Source organism: Lacerta agilis, chromosome 17 (assembly GCF_009819535.1).
Source record: "Lacerta agilis isolate rLacAgi1 chromosome 17, rLacAgi1.pri, whole genome shotgun sequence".
NCBI classification, from domain to species: Eukaryota; Metazoa; Chordata; class Lepidosauria; order Squamata; family Lacertidae; genus Lacerta; species Lacerta agilis.
The window spans coordinates 33,270,610-33,288,366 of NC_046328.1; the positions used below are offsets into that span (position 1 = coordinate 33,270,610).

The 17,757-nt window shown below is 47.1% G+C and overlaps 1 long non-coding RNA gene across 1 annotated transcript; it reads left to right on the top strand.

Annotated features, from left to right (window-relative positions):
* Positions 1-5,813: 5,813 nt before the first annotated feature.
* On the top strand, positions 5,814-8,076 carry LOC117039314. The gene is made up of 2 exons (XR_004425745.1): positions 5,814-5,961; positions 8,042-8,076. It is a non-coding gene; the product is annotated as an uncharacterized LOC117039314 (long non-coding RNA).
* Positions 8,077-17,757: the final 9,681 nt, after the last annotated feature.

Genomic DNA, 17,757 nt, shown 5'->3' on the forward strand with positions numbered 1-17,757 from the left:
ACTCCTCCTTAACGAAACCTTTTAAACTCTTCATATGATTTCAATCTAAATTTACCTTGCTCTTCTTCTAATAACTGTTTATAGGTGGGACTGATTTGGATGGTCCGTCCCCGCCACTTAATGGATTCAAAGGGTTTGCAGAGAGTGGTAGGGGATGCTTTATCCCATGTTGATGGCCTTTCAGCTGATTCCCCGGTGACCTGCTGGAATGTGGAGTTAACCAGGGCTATTGACTGTTTGGCTCTGAAGCGCCCCGGACAGCCCCATGGTTTTCCCCAGATCTGAGGGCAATGAAACAATCACTGAGACGGTTAGAGCGCTGGTGGTGGGTTACTCATTCTGAATCTGACCGGACATGGGTTAGAGCTCAATATTGAGGCTACCAAGTGGCTGTAGTGACGGCGAAGAAGACGTTCTTCACCACAGCAGCAGGAGACTCCTTCAGGTGGTTCGCAATTTAGCAGAACCAACTGCTCCATCAGGGCCTGGTATGGGCCACATGATCTCCTGCAATGATTTTGCAAAGTTTTTCTGCAGATAAAATTGCTCAGATTTGGGAAGAGGTAGACTCCACCATGGGAGCAGGACCGGGGCGGGAGAGTGCTAGAGTCCTACCTAGTCCAGTTGCGTGGGATCAATTCCAATCTGTTACCTCCGAGGATGTGAATAGGCTGCTTGGACGGGTGAAACCAACCACCTGTCTCCTTGATCCTTGCCCATCCTGGCTTAAAAAAGCTATCCAGGAAGGGCTGGGTGATGGGCTTTGTGGGGTGGTGAATGCTTCCCTCTGTGAGGGAGCCTTCCCAGACCCGCTGAAAGAGGCAGTTATCAAACCGCTTCTTAAAAAACCACCTGTAGATGCGGCCAATATGGCCAACAATTGCCCAGTCTCAAATCTTCCATTCTTGGGCAAGGTGATTGAGTGAGTGGTTGCTGAACAACCCCAGGCGTGCCTGGAAAAAGCAGACCATTTGGATCCCTTCCAGTCGGGATTCAGACCTCATCATGGGACTGAAACTGCCTTGGTTGCACTTGTTGATGATCTCCGGCGGGCTAGGGACAAAGGTGAGAGCTGTTTCCTAGTTCTGCTGGATCTCTCAGCGGCTTTTGACACCATCAACCATAACATCCTTCTGGACCATCTAGAGGGGCTTGGAGCTGGGAGCACTGTTATACATACAGTGGTTCTGCTCCTTCCTCCTGGGCTGTGTTCAGAAAGTGGTGGTGAGGGATGAGTGTTCAGACCCCTGGGCTCTCACTTGTGGGGTGCCTGAGGGTTCTGTCCTCTCCCCCATGCTTTGCAACATCTATATGCAGACACTGGGAGAGATCATCAGGGGATTTGGGCTGGGTGTTCATCAGTATGTGGTTGATACCTAGCTCTACCTCTCTTTTAAATCAGAACCAGTGAAGGTGGTGAAGGTCCTGTGTGAGTGTCTGGAGGTGGTTGGAGGATGGATGGTGTGTAACAGATTGAGGTTGAATCCTGACAAGACAGAAGTACTGTTTTTGGGGGATGGGAGACGGGCAGGTGTGGAGGACTCCCTGGTCCTGAATGGGGTAACTGTGCCCCTGAAGGACCAGGTGCTCAGCCTGGGAGTCATTATGGACTCACAGCTGTCCATGGAGGCACAGTTTAATTCTGTATCCAGGGCAGCTGTCTACCAGCTCCATCTGCTACGCAGGCTGAGACCCTACCTGCCCACAGACTGTCTTGCAGGAGTGGTTCATGCTCTGGTTATCTCTCGCTTGGATTACTGCAATGTGGTCTATGTGGGGCTACCTTTGAAGGTGACCCAGAAAATATAACTAATTCAGAATGCGGCAGCTAAACTGGTGACTGGGAGCGGCCACTGAGACCACATAACACCAGTTTTGAAAGACCTACATTGGCTCCCATTACGTTTCCGAGCACAATTGTTCTGCCCAGACACTGAGGTCCAGCTCCGAGAGCCTTCTGACGGTTCCCTCGCTGAGAGAAGCCAAGTTACAGGGAACCAGGCAGATGGCCTTCTTGGTAGTGGCACCAGCCCTGTGGAACGCCCTCCCACCAGATGTCAAAGAGAAAAACAACTACCAGACTCTTGAAGGTATCTGAAGGCAGTCCTGTTTAGGCTTTTAATGTTTAATAGATTATTGCATTTTAATATTCTGTTGGAAGCTGCCCAGAGTGGCTGGGAGAACCCAGCCAGATGGGCGGGGTATATATAATAAATTATATTATTATTATTATTATTAATTAATTAAATATATTACTTGTAGTCCACCCATCTGCAGGGTTGCCCAGCCACTCTGGGCAGCTTCCAACACAGTAGAAAAGAACACAATGAAACATCAGATGTTCTGCCAAATCCCTCTGAGCATGGAGCTTAAATATGACTTTGTGGCAACTAATCACCATTCAAGAGGGAGCCTGGAATAAACAATATTTTACAGGATCCACCTCATCTGGGATATAGTCTTTTTGCACCACTGCCTTCGGGCAAGAGATATAGAACAATTAGATCAAGAACAAGTAGATTGAAGAAAGGTTTCTAGCCAAGAGCTATAACCATCTTAAATGCTGTAACCAGATAATATGACCTTGGAGAGTTGTGATGGGCATGTATGTATGTGCATGTGTGGCTGACAATGTGTTGTTGTTTTTTTTAATGGGATGGCATCCAATTTTGTTGCACTTGTACAGCGTTGCAATTGTACAAGAACAAGAAAGAAATCTTATCTTAAGATGTCAGGCAGCCGGACTAAACTGGAGTGCTCCATTTCTAACATAATCAATGTTTTCATATTTCCATTAGAAGTAAACATTGATTGTTTAATGATGACAATATATTCAATATATTACTTGTATTCCACCCATCTGCATGGGTTGCCCAGCCACTCTGGGCAGCTTCCAACAGAGTAGAAACATCAGACATTAAAAGCTTCCTGATACGGGGCTGCCTTAGACGTCTACGGAAGGTCATATGATTGTTTATCTCTTTGATATTTGATAGAACATTCCACAGCGTGGGCACCACCACCAAGAAGGCCCTCTCTGTAGCTTCACTTCTCGCATTGAGGGAACCACTAGAAGGGCCTCAAACCTGGACCTCATTGTCTTGTCTGAAACCAGGGGTGGATACGTTCTTCAGGTATACAGGTTGCAGTTCCAACCTTCTGCTCCTCCTACACTCCTGGGACATTAATTGGGAAAAGCTGGTGAATTTGGTGAGTCTTCGCTTTATCTGCTCTTTTTTGATATTTATTTATTTATTTCCAAACATAAACAACAAACAAGCAAAAAATTACATATTCCAAATAAAGATTCCAGAATTCATACATATTACATCATGATATATCATTTTCGTGTGCCATATAAATTTCCCCTCCCTCCTACTCCCCCCTTTACTTCCCCTCACCCATGTGTGATCACATACCTAATAATTCCAGTGATTGTTACATTTCCAGTTGCGTTGTTTTTAAATAAATCTACTTTTTACTTCAAATTACGGGTCAACATGTCAGGTAGACAGACTGAAATGCAGCGTTTCTTTACTTACGTATTCAACGAATTCATTAGATATGGAGAGAAACCACAGAGAATGGGCATGAGTGAGAGTGCAATGCTTCAACCTAAGGAACCCCGTGTGCTGAGTGAGAGCGGAGTGCGCCAACTGGTAAAGGAGAGAGAGAGAGAGAGTGCTTCAATTTCCTTTCCTGTTGGCGGAATCGGCCACGGTTTTTCGGTTGAGGGGGGGGGAAGTGTGGGGCTCTTGACGCCTCCCCGGTAGCACCCCAAAACTACTCCTATTCCCCTGTGGAGGGATGGGCAAGGCTGCCGCTTGTGGGGAGGAGCGCCCAAACCAGGCAGGGCTTTATGACCAAGGGGCACAAAGGGGAGCCATTCAAGGGTTAACCGGGCAGCGCAGAGAAAGGAAAACAGGCTCTCGCTATTTGCATGGAGGGGGGGGGTCGGTTGTTGTTAAAAAAAAAAGTTTCAGTCCCCCTCGCTCTCCCCCGGGCTCGCCACCCGCCCTGCTGCCAACCCCCTCAGAGCCAGCAGCAGCAGCAGCAGCGTCATGCAGGCCAACGGGGCAGGAGGGGATCAGCAGCAACAGCCTTTCAGTGGCAGAGCGGCAGTGTGGCCTCCCTTCTCGGCCTCCCCTCGTCCTCTGGAGGCCGACGTTCTGATTCAACCGCCCCGCTTCAACTGCCGCTGCTGCTCCCGGCCCAATCTCTCTGCTCCAGTCCCTTTGTTCGTGGGGCACATGCTCAGTAGCGCAAACCCAGAGACACAGGGACTGGACGTAGAGACACTTGCGTTTTATATATTTAGATTCAGGAGAGTTCAGTAAGTTATTATTGGTTTTCAGCCTGCTAACTATTGAAGGATTCAAGTGCAACTGCCACTCCTTCCAATCTTGGCTTGTTCTGAGCCAGCCTTCCCCATTGTGTTTTCCCCCAGGAGTTTCTGGGCCACAACCTCTGTCATTCCTGACTGTTGGCTGTGCTAACTGGGGCCAGTGGGAGTTGGGGGCCCCGTGATCAGGCCCAAACAGGGGGTGGGCCATATGGGCCATTTGGCCCGGGCCTCCGATTCCAAAGGGGGCCTCGGTCAGGCTCACTTGTCTGATCTCAGCCTATTGGATGGCAGCTTTGTTTCTTGATTAGCTGCTGAACCCCAGAGACAAAGGCACAGGGCAGACTCATGTAAACAAATCCCAAAATCCCTTGCAGAATCCCAAAAATTTCCACTCCCCCCCCACCATAGAGTAGGTGGGCTTACCTGGCTGCTTGCCACCCATCTTTCTATAGCTGGGGGTGGGACAAAGGTTGGTAAAGGCCTTTTCGGGCCAAGCTCATCTTTGTTTTCTTAGCAGCTACACAACGCTTGGTCTTCGTTAGGTAAGTGTTTCTTACCTAATTCTGGGGCTGGGATGCGACCAGCTGGGCATCCTGAGGATGCTGGGGGCTGGCTCTGGGCAGTTGTGAAGGCCTCAGAGGCCTCCCACGGCCTGGAGGCCGATTGCGGAGCCTCTGCAGGTTTGGGAGTTTGGGGCTTGCCTCAGGGAGGCTGCATTCAAGAAGTACTAGAAGCTAAGTATTTTGTGATTGCTGTTGATGCAACCCCTGATTGCTCTCACCAATAACAGTTATCATTCATCATCAGATACGTGAGGAAGGAAGCTAAAAGTTTTGTGATTGAAGAATGTCAACTTCAAGAATGTCAACATGTATCAGTCAAACTAGGTGTTTCAGATACTTTTATTACTCGCAAGGGATGTCTAACTCAAGAAGATGCTGAAAAAGACTTCAGAGTGAATATATTCTTCAAAATAATTGACTTAGTTATTGTTGGACTGACATGGTGATTTTCTGCTGTTAGGGAAATATGTGAACTTTTCGATTTTTCGTGGAAGTTCCAACACTTCAATGAGGACGAACTGATACAAAAATGCACTCGGTTTCACTTGCGATACTCAAAACATATTTCCCGTGATGAAATTCAGAGTGAAGTTCTCCTCCTTAAGCGGATTTTCGATACAAATGTCAAACTTATTTCTCCGTCACCGAAAGAAATTGCCGATCAAATACTAAACTTGAATTTGGAAAACATTTTCCCAAACCTTCTAATTGCATTATGCATTTTCCTATCATTACCAGCTACAGTGGCCTCCAATGAGAGAAGTTTCAATATATTAAAACGGATTAAGTCTTTCTTTCGATCAACAATGGCTCAAGAACGCCTACATGGTTGAGTAATGATAAACATAAACCATGATAACATAAACTTTTAGATGTCCCAAGGCTCCGAGCACATCGGATAGTTTGCCTCACTGCACTCTGGAATTGGCGCTCAAGATCATTGTGAACATTTACCATCAATTCGCTCCTCGGGAAGGCAAGGATGGCTTCTTGAGCCTCAAGGACATGATGGAGCTTCTCAAGAGCCAAGCTCCCACTTTCCTGGCAGCCTGTGTGAGTGAAGCCAAAGGAAATGGTGTTGGTGGTGGTGCAAATGTGACCCAGGGTTCCAGCATAGGTCAACCAAGGATGAATACCTGGATAAGAGGAAAGCCAGGGACATGCTCTACCCGCCACCCAAATGTCTCCCCGGACTCCGGCACGGGCACAACCCACTCTCAGGGGTTGACCAAACCATCGAGTCCCTGGATTCCTTTAACGGAATACCCTTCGCATAGGGATGGTGAGAGCGTTCTCCCATCTCTATTACCTGAACCAGAGCCTATCCGCAACCCTACAAGTTGTGACAATTTGCTACGTGGCAGGTGAAACCCAAATAGCAACAGCCAATCAGCCAAGTGTGGAAAATTCCTGCCATGCCCCTGTCCCAACAACAGACGACACACGATGGCATAGCAAGATCAAGCGCATAGGCCCTAAAAGTAGGGAGAGGTGGGCGGGTGTTCTGATGCATGCACCGGAAGAGCAAGCTCTGGGTCACGTGCATGGGTATTTATAGGTCCCTCGATCCGTTTAGCTTCCATCCCATTGGCCGGATTGAACCCTGCATCAAGGGACCTAGCGACCAGGTGTTGTGGCTGTCAATCAAACCCACCCACAACACAGGGCTTGGTTGCCAGGTCTCACCTCAATATGTGCCCTCTTGAAGGGAGGACCCGATTTGGAGAATTTAGAAACCGAACGGACATATTCACACATCCTTAGCTGCTTCTGGTGGCTGAACTGGAATATCCTGCTGGCTTGCGGCTTCCTAAATTCTTCATAGCTTTGGTGGCCGAAAAGAGGCCCATGATTATGAACCCCTTTCATGGGTATGCCTTCCTCTTCCAGGTCGATAGACATTGCAGAGGATGGCAACCTACCCTCCAAGCACCCACTCCCAGCCTCCAGTTACCGACCCCAACTCTAACAACATAGCGGATAGTTTGCCTCCGGAAGTGGCGCTCGGGATCCTTCTGAACATCAACTATCAATCTCCTCCTCGGGAAGGCATGAATGACTTCTTGAGCCTCAGGAACATGACGGAGCTTCCCAGGAGCCAAGCTCCCACTTTCCTGGCAGCCTGTGTGAGTGAAGCCAAAGGAAATGGTGTTGGTGGTGGTGCAAATATGTTTGCCAGAAACCGGGAGCCAGGTAGCTTTCTTGTAATGTTGGGACCATCCGGATGACCTGTTTGCCGAGAGTTCATCCTGATTTGCTTGCGCAAAGGTTATGCAGGGGTTAGATGATACCTGGTCTTTACTGAGTTCCCCAGGAAAAGGGGTGGACTGTTAAGTCAAAGAGGGTCCCCTAACAACACTCAGCACCTTTAACCTTTAATGCCCCACATTATGTATGATGTCAGTTTGATGGCTGCTGAGCACAGCTTCCCCTGAAAGGCCACGTGGGGCCAAATGGGGAGGCCTGGTGGGTGAGCTTTTAGTATGCACCTAGATCCCTCCTGCAAAATACCGACAGGACTAATCAGGGCTAATCATCCAGTATACTTGAAGGAGCGTCTCCACCCCCATCGTCCAGCCCGGACACTGAGGTCCAGCTCTGAGGGCCTTCTGGCAGTTCCCTCACTGTGAGAAATGAGGTTACAGGGAACCAGGCAGAGGGCCTTCTCGGTAGTGACGCCCTCCCATCAGATGTCAAGGAAACAAACAACTATCTGACTTTTAGAAGACATCTGAAGGCAGCCCTGTTTATGGAAGTTTTTAATATTTGATCTTTTTTATCGCTTTCTATTATTATTATTAATATTTTGTTGGGAGCCACCAGATGGGAGGGGTATAAATAAATTATCATCATCATCATCATCATCATCATCTACACTGGTCAGTTAAAACGTTAAAATATGTTATAAAAATGTGACACCAGAGGGCGCTGTAGAACAGCAATCCGTCATCAATGGAAAATTGCCTCAAGAGCTATATCATGTTTCAAAAAAAAAAAGTGGTGATGGATGATGGCAATTGTAGTCCAATCATATCTGGTCCCCTAAGGTCAAAGAATGAGGCAGATCATGATGTTCTCAGAGGAGCATTTGCCAACCAAAGTTTCATCTAGTTCTCCCGATCTTCCCTTACAGAACAGAAGCCGTCCAGGCTACATGTAAGAGCTCTTGAAAAAGGCGGATGTTGACAAGACCGGACATCGCCTGAGTCACGGTGAGGACTGATGTGGCCCAGACAACGATTGAGCTCCCCCCATAAATTGGTATTGCCTGTTGTAAAAGCTGCCAAATAAAGGATCTGCATGAGACATGTGATCCTCAGAATTGTAGCATTGGCAAGGGACCCCCAGGGTCACCTAGTCCTGGCTCCTTGCAATGTGGGAATCACAGCTAAAGAATCCCTGGCAGATGGCCGCCCAACCTCTGTTGAAAAAAACCTCCCATGAACTTTTCAATGGAACATTCCTTTTAAGACGCCTAAATCCATTACCGTATCATACATGAATTCATACACACAGAGAATAGAGTAGCTGATCATAAGAGGAAAAACCAGTGCACCATTACATACATTGGCCTATAAAAAGTAACACTATTATCATTATTATTTACATAAGGAAATGCTTAATTCTGTAATAATCAAAATGCAAACCAATTTTCCTCATTTCCCCCAATTTCCAGGGGTTCCAGGAGCTTACCCAGGGTTCAGTTTCCTTGGAATGAGGGACAGCAGAGACTGTGGTGTCTTTAAGATATATGGTTTATTCACACATACAGTATATGCAGCCTGAGTCTACGTTGGAGGGGCTCACAGCATTAACAGCCCAAGAAGGTCTTGCTTCTTGCAAAGCCACAGCCTTGGATTCAAGCCGAAATCAGGCATGGCTCTGACTCTGGCTTCCCAGCCTGCTACCTGTTTTGTCTTTCTCACCTCCAGTTAGTTGAGGAAGCCCCCCCCCCCCGTCGTTTGCTCTCTGTTGCCCAGCCACTTCTTTTGTTATGTTAATGACCCATACTTACCACACCAGGAAGCTAGCCTGGCTATTCTAGGAATTGCATCCCTGCTGGATGCAAAGTTTAGAAGTGGCCACAGGCATAACAACTGACTCCCCCCTCCCCAAAAATAACTCACAACACTACCTCCCTCCAAGAAAAAGATATCTTTCTCCAGATAAATGAGCAGGCAGCAGAACGCAGCTTCCCTGTAGAACAATAACAGGCAAGTTAACAAAGGCATTAGAACACACCCAATCAAAAACAGTAACACTTTTCACCCAACCCCAGTATAGGTAAAGGTAAAGGGACCCCTGACCATTAGGTACAGTTGCGGATGACTGTGGAGTTGTGGCGCTCATCTCACTTTAATGGCTGAGGGAGCCGGAGTACAGCTTCCGGATCACGTGGCCAGCATGATTAAGCCACTTCTGGCGAACCAGAGCAGCACTTGGAAACGCCGTTTTCCTTCCCGCTGGAGTGGTACCTACTTATCTACTTGCACTTTGTGCTTTCGAACTGCTAGGTTGGCAGGAGCAGGGACCGAGCAACGGGAGCTCACCCTGTTGCGGAGATTTGAACCGCCCACCTTCTGATCAGCAAGCCCTAGGCTCTGTGGTTTAACCCACAGTGCCACCCACGTCCCAACCCCAGTATAGTAACAGCTTATTCCTTTCAAACAAGTTTCCAGTCCATCAGAATCTCTCCTTTCTTCTGCTGCAGTCCCAGTTCTGCGTCCTCACAGTCCCCACACTTGCCACTATTAAAAGGTTACCGTCCACACACTCTCGCTGCGCAGATACTTGTGTGTAGGTAAAACCTCTTTCAATTGTTCAGCACAGTAATCTTTCCGGAAGCAGTGGACAACAACAGAAGTTGTTTTAAAGATGACTCTCCAAACTCTGTGAAGTCTCGGTCAAGAGATTTTACAATCGGTCAAGAGATTGGTACAAGCATTATGGTATCAAATGTATTTTTCAGCTGTTAATATAAACAGCAATTAACAGCACACTTTCAAACAAAGTCTCTCTTGTCTCCTGCACTCAGTAAATTACAGGAACTGTCCTTCAGCAGGTTTTAAAGGCAGCACATTTTGGTCAGACGTCTGCCATCAGTCGGGTGGCTTTCTTTTTATTGGCACTTCCAGCTGATGCTAATTAAGCTCAGAGTGCCACTCTCATACATAAAGGAATGTTCTGGAACCTTCTAGAAACTTCTACTTGTTTCTGGCGGAATGATTCTCTAACAGGCACACCCAAGATGATGAGATTCTGACATGTTTAAGTCAGGATGAAAGCCTCCGTAGCTCATTCTTTGCCTTGTTCCGATGTAGCGCAGAGGCATTCCGAGACACACAGTTATCAGAACCATTCCCAAATACCATTAAACAGCTCCTATCACCGCTGACATGCAAAAAGCACCCATCAACAGCTGCTCAAAAAGCAAGACAAAATTCCAAGAAGGATTCATGCAGTAAATCAGTACACAGTCCCCAAAGGCAGGCAGCCACCACCCAATGTGGCTGCCTTCATGCCTCCTTAGTCCCGGGGGTTTCGCAAAGTTCTCGGTCCAAGTTGGCTGGGCGAGGAGGAGTGGTGGGAGGCACCAGCAGGGGAACCCCCAAGGGAATCCCCAGAGGTAATGGGATGTCACGGAGAGATCAGAGGGAGAAGACTGGGAGGAGGTGCCAGATACTTAAAGGGGCAACAGGGTTTAGTGAGCAGGAAGAGCCTGTGATAGGGAGCAGTTCAGACTCCAAGGCTGAAGAAGAAGAGAAAGGGAGGTGGGTGGGTCAAGGGGCTGCTGAAAAATCCAGAAAGTCTCCCTCTCCAGCTGTGACAAGTTCCTCTCCCCACTTGGTCTCCAAGAACGCGCAGGATAATGAGGAAGGCAGAGCAGGGACCAGAGGTGTGTAGACACATTTTGAGGCTGCTTGGGAAACATCTGGGGGAGACAGAGCCTTAGGGAGGTATGGAAGGCAGGGACCTCCAGTCCTGGCAACTACCCCATAGGAGCAAGAGCTACTGAGAAATGTTGCTGTGGCCATGAGGCCGAGTTGTACGTTTGCTTCCTTGGATAAAGAGTTAATTTCACTGACAACAGAGATCTTCCTCCTTTATTGCTGACCTGCATCTCTGACTCCATCCCTGACCAACAGAGCAACAGAAGCACAGGCAGAACGTGTACTGCGGGTCAGGAAATCAGGGCCAACAGGGTGCTCGTTTGGTTAATGACCAGCATGAAGGAAACTGGGTGTTTTTGGGCAAGATTGTCACCGTGCCGTGACAACAATCTGAGCCACTAGGTGGTGCAAGAGGTACATGCATTGAGCTCGGCTAGGACTTTGGATTAAACAGCTGGCTGGGATATGAGAGGGGGTGGTTCCCTGCCTGTTTGGAGGAGGCAGTGGTAAAACCAATCCTTAAGAAAGTTCCCCTGGGTTTGGAAATGTTGTAAGAAAAAATCTGCCCTTATTCCCTTATGGGGTACACAAGAGCCCTTGTAAAGTCTTTTGCAGGTCCTCCATCAGTAGGAGTAAAAAACAGAGGCCAACCAGAGAATAATTAGAAGCAAAGCAGCTAGTAAGCTTGATCTTTATTGTTCCGTTGCAACAGGGTCCTTTCCTCACAAACAGGTGAGCAGGGAAGAAGAACCCTAAACCCAGGGCTTCCTGTCCTTAAAAACACATTTCAAAAAATCCCCCTTGGAGTCCAGCCCCCACTCCCCAGAAGCATTATCCATACATCACAGAAGAGCTGCAGCCCAATGCCCACCCCGCAGATACATCACACCTACATCATACAAGGTGGTGTTATCTGATTGCCTTCTCAGTAGCCTGGCCATTCCTTTGAGATCGTAATCTTCTTTAATTCCCGGGGCAATTAAATCCCTCACCCCTCCTTCCTTGCAGAGACCCATTTGGTAAACATTTGGTCAGTTTTGAGAGTCAAAATGGTGTGAGGCCTGTCTGCCTCAGACATGTGGCCTTGTTTGCTTGGAACACTTATGAACATTTATTATATATATATATAAAAGACCGTAATTTCTTACAACAGAAAACCCAACTAACTACGGGCCAGTTGCTAACCTCCCTTTCCTGAACGAGGTTCTGTAGCGAATGGTCACACACCACTAGATTATAGCTGTCAAGTTTTGGATTTGAAAATAAGGGATCGGCACCCTCACCTGTCCCGGGGACACTCTACGGTTCTCAGGGACAGTCCACGGCGTGGTAATCCCCCCCAGGCTACAAATTAATTTACACCAGGCTACACACCATCATCTTTCCCCACATTCATATGTGGTATTTGACTGGAGTAACGCATGACTAGAAAGGTTTGCAGTTCCACAAACATAGGTGTGCACTGCCTCGAAATAAAAAGAAGTGAACAAAAGAAGGCTCACTAGGGGGGCATTGCTAAAAAAAAATGTCAGCTTTGTAACCAGAGGTTCAACTGAATAGAATCTGAATCACATGCACCACAAGGCCTATGCAGCCTCAACTTAAGGAGAGCCAGTGTGGTGTAGTGGTTAAGAGTGGTAGACTCGTAATCTGGGGAACCGGGTTCGTGTCTCCGCTCCTCCACATGCAGCTGCTGGGTGACCTTGGGCTAGTCACACTTCTCTGAAGTCTCTCAGCCCCACTCACCTCACAGAGTGTTTGTTGGGGGGGAGGAAAGGAAAGGAGAATGTTAGCCGCTTTGAGACTCCTTCGGGTAGTGATAAAGCGGGATATCAAATCCAAACTCTTCTTCTTCTTCCTCCCGGCCTGGCTTTTTGCAGGCCACAGCTGACTGCATAACCTGGCCTTTGGAAAGGCCATATAGACGGATACCTTTAGCTTCTGCACCCCTCCTTTGCACACCTGTCAACACAACCACATAGACATTTTCCACAACAGCTCCACAGCACAAATCCCTTCCGCAGGCAGGCACCCGTGCGCAAGAAATGCGCTCCGCTCCCCACAGCAGACCCATGCTCCCTCGCCCTCTCGAATTTCCCCTCTGCAAGCTGCATCCATGGATAGAACATCGCACCTAAATATTTCCATTCTGCACAATGCGCAGCATTCTTAATTGCATGTACAGTGGTGCCCCGCTAGACGAATGCCTCACTAGACGAAAAACTCGCTAGACGAAAGGCATTCGCTAGCGGAAGGCTGCCCCGCAAGACGAAATTGTCAATGGGGCTGCCTCACAAGACAATTTTTTTTTTCATCGCGCGAAAACTGCTATTGCATTGGTGCTTCGCTAGACGAAAAATTCGCTAGATGAAGATACTCGCAGAATGAATTATTTTCGTCTAGCGGGGCACCACTGTATAAGCCTGGCAGAATAGAAAAGTTTTCAGCAGGGATTTAAAAGTTGGTACAGAAGGCGCCTGCCAATAGGCAAAAATCTCCTAAATTTTTTGAAAACAGTGTGAGCAGCATAGGTGACCTCAAATATCTGCCTGCAGGGATGTGTGAGGACTGGGTGTAACAGGATTAGTGCCAGCTGTGCCTCTGGGGCTGATGGATTGCAGACACTCAGGTGTTGTCTTTTGTGTGACAATGCATGGATGTGTATTTGGTGCATGTCCCTGTTATTAGTTGACTAGGTAGGTATGAGGCTGCTGCAGATCTCAACTCACTGGACAATGCTGGGGCAGATCACTTTCCCTCAATCTTTATCTAGCTGAATGGGTTGTTCTGAGAATAAAATGAGAACAGGAGGGCCATGTATGCTGCCTTGAACAGCTTGGAGGAAAACGGGATGGAAATATTTTAAAAAGTAATCTAGTCTTCACAGTCAGAGTGCATGAAGAGCGGTTTGTTCAACCCTTGAGATACAAAGTTCCATTTAGACAAGAGCAGGTCTCTCTATCTAGCCCTCCAAACACCCCCCCTCTTGCACTGCGAGTGTTTTTGCCAGGAATGCTTGTGGTCTGAACAGCAAAACAGGGTTTGGAATGTGTATAAAAACTAGCCTACTTGTAGTTCTCCTTACCTCCGCCTGCTGCTAGCGTTCGCCCCACTTCATCTCGCCATCTCTCGTTGCAAAGGAGCTCTGGGAGGGACCAGCGAGTGGCAGCCGAGGCGGCCAATGAAGGCTCAGCTAGGTGGTTTTTTTTTTGTTCTTGTTCTGCTCCCCTGGCTTGCAGCATCCAATCCTTAACGGCAGGAGGCGGGATTTCTTCGCTGCAGCCTTTAACCCTTCATTGCCCGTGACTTGTGAGCCGGGCAGAAAACCCGGGATATATACGGGTTTTTCAGTCATCCGGGGGAGCAGCGGGAAACGCGTTTAGAAACGGGAGATTCCCGCCCAATACGGGAGACTTGGCAGCTATGCACTAGATCCAGGTGCTTTTGGGAGAAACTGATTTTCTGGATCCATTTCAATCGGGTTTAGGCCCAGTTTTGGCACAGAAACTGCTTGGGTCGGCCTGTATGGTAAAGGTAAGGTAAAGGGTAAAGGACTCCTGGATGTCAAGTCCAGTCAAAGGCGACTGTGGGGTTGTGGCGCTCATCTCGCTTTCAGGCCAAGGGAGCTGGTGTTTGTCCACAGACAGCTTTCCGGGTCATGTGGCCAGCAGAACTAAACCACTTCTGGTGCAACAGGACACCGTGACAGAAACCAGAGCGCACGGAAATGCTGTTTACCTTCCTGCTGCAGCGGTACCTATTTATCTACTTGCACTGGTGTGCTTTCGAACTGCTAGGTTGGCAGGAGCTGGGACAGAGCAACAGGAGCTTACCCCGTTGCAGGGATTCGAACCACCAACCTTCCGATCAGCAAGCCCAAGAGGCTCAGTCGTTTAGACCACAGTGCCACCTGAGTCCCTTTATGATGACCTCTGTTGAGAGAGAAGCAAGAGAAACATGTCCTTGTTAATTCTCCTCGACCTCTCAGCAGCTTCAATACCACCGATTATGATTTCCTTCTGGAGTGACTCTCCAAACTAGGGGTGGGTGGCACTGCTTTGCGCTGCTTCCAGTCCTACTTGAATGGCCGTTCCCAGAGGGTGTTGCTTGGGGGATGCTTTTCGGCCCCGTGGAACCTACAATGTGGTCCGCAGGGCTCAATCCTACCCCCACGTTGTTTAGCATCTACATGAAACCACTGGGTAGGGTTATCTGGAGGTTTGGAGTATGTATCCTGATGACACTCAGCTCTGTTTCTCCTTTACATCTGCAGGTGAGGCAGTGGAAATGCTGGGCTAGTGTCTTGCTTCAGTAATGGACTGGATGAGTGCCCACAAACTGAAACGCAATCCAGATAAGACTTGTGTCTTATCTGGCTCCTGCCCAGTGTCCTGAAGGTCTGCCCCCATCTCTGATTGGTCCAACCACTCCCCATCCCCCAACTCTGTCTCCTGCCTCGCTGGAGGCACAAAGCCCATAAATCTCTACCCCTTCCCTTGGATCAGCCTCTGGCCCCATTCCCTCCTCCACCCACCCCTTTGAACCCTGCAATTCCCCAACATCTAAGGATGAAGAACATAAACATCAGCTTGATGCAATTTACTCAGAACAACAGGCAAAGCTGGTTGTGAACAATGTTGCAACAGAAGGGAGAAGACAGGGGTTATAAAGGGACAGGACAGGGGTTCCCTTTGTCGCCATTACTGTTTATTTAATTTTGGAGACCCTGGCATGAAATATAAGAGCAGATGAAGAAATAAAAGGGATCGTGGCGGGAAATAAAGCATACAAACTCAAAGCATTTGCAGACGACCTTGTGATAACAACAGAGGATGATGGCATGTTTACCGAGGGTTTTGGAGAAGATTAATGATTCTGGCCAGGAAGAATAAAACTAAAACTAAAATGCTTGTGAAAAAAAGAATTACAAAATACCACTGATTTGACAATAAATAAAAAAGGTTAAATCCTTAGGAGTATGGTTGACAGCAAAGAATATTAACGTTTACAAGGATAATTACCTAACCGTGTGGAAAGAAATAAAGAGAAATCTGGAAGTTTGGGGCTGGATGAGTTTATCATTCCGGGGCAGGATTATCTGTGATAAAAATGAACGTATTGATGAGGATGTTGTTTTCGTTTCAATCGATCCCTGTGGTCAGTGGCGTGGGGCCCTTTAAGGAATGGCAAAGAGATATTTCAAAAAGTATCTGGCAGGGGAAGAAACCAAGAATAAAACATAGGAATAGGAATAGGAATAATTTATAGGCCAAGTACATTTTCCAGCATACTTGGAATGTTGCTTCAGCTACATTGCAATGTAAACACACATTATACAAACATTGTTCCACTCACAATACAATGACACAGCAAAGAAACCCCACCCATAACTGGCCTCCCCTTCCGCTATACAACTACGAATTTAACAATTTAATGGCACAAGGGAAAAAACTGTTCCTGTGCCTAGCCGTTTTTGTGTATAAAGTCCTGTAGCGACGTCCAGATGGAAGTAAGTCAAACAGATGATGACCGGGATGCAAAGGATCTGCGACAATTCCCTCTGCTTTCTTCCTAACTTGGGTAGTATAGAGTGTCTCTATTGAAGGCAAGCTAGCACCAATTACCCTTTCTGCAATTCTTACTGCTCGTTGGAGCCTTTTCTTGTCCATCTTGGAGGCTGTGCCATACCAAGCAGTAATAGAAACATAAACCGTTAATAGACGCTAAAGATAGAGGTTGATTCTCCCTGCCAGATTTTAGGTTCTATTATGAGGTGTCCTCCCTTTGCTGGCTCCAGGAATGGTTAACATTACAAAAGACAGATATTTTGGATTTGGAGGGTTATGATAACAGATTTGGTAGGCATGAGTATTTATGGTATGAAAAAGTTAAAATATACAGGGGATTCCTGCATTATTTAATAAGAAAGTCTTTATACGATGTAGGGGACAAATATAAAACTTTGCTAGAACAAAAAACGCCATAGTGGTTTTCCCCATTAGAAGCGATATCTGTAAAGAAACTGAATATGAGAAAAGGTTGGGCAACATATAGGGAATTACTTATACCATCTAAAATTGGGAAAAATTAAGGACATAAGAGACCTTTTAACGGATTGTTTACAGGACCACCAGTTGAATGACGTTTTCAAAATGGATAAGAGAAAGGGTTTCGCCACTGAATTATTGAGATTCAAGAAAGATTTATTAAAGAATAATGTGAAACAACTTTCTAAAATGTATAAATTATTGTTGGAATGGTTTACCAAAGATGAAGACGTTAAATAGGTTATGATTCAATGTGTAAGAGATTTTGGGTATAATATACAGTTTGCAGCATGAGAAAAACTATGGTGAGGGGATGTGAAATTTAAAGCATGTTACACATTGAAAGAAAATTATATGAAAATGAAAATGATGATGGTATATTAAATATATTACTTGTACACCACCCATCTGCATGGGTGGCACAGCCACTCTGGACAGTTTCTGACAGAGTAGAAAAAAACACAATGAAACATCAGACATTAAAAGCTTCATGATACGGGCCTGCCTTAGATATCTACGGATAGTCATATAATTGTTGATCTATTTGATATCTGATAGGAGAACGGTGCACAGGGTGGGCACCACTATCCAGAAGGCCCTCAGACATGGACTTCAGTGTCTTGTCTGAAACCGGGGGTGGAGATGCTCTTGAGGTATACAGGATGCAGTTCCAACCTTCTGCTCCTCCTGCACTCCTGGAGCATCAATTGGTAACAGATGCTGACCTTGGTGAGTCTTCCCTTTATCTACAATCTTTGCAGAAATTACAACTCAGCACCTCTCATGGCATGGCGTCACTGGAGGTGTAAGGGAACTTGATGTTCTGCCAGATCCCTCTGGAACCTGCCTCTGAGCACGGAGTTTAAATATGATTTTGTGGCAACAAATCGCCATTCCAGAGGGATTCTGGA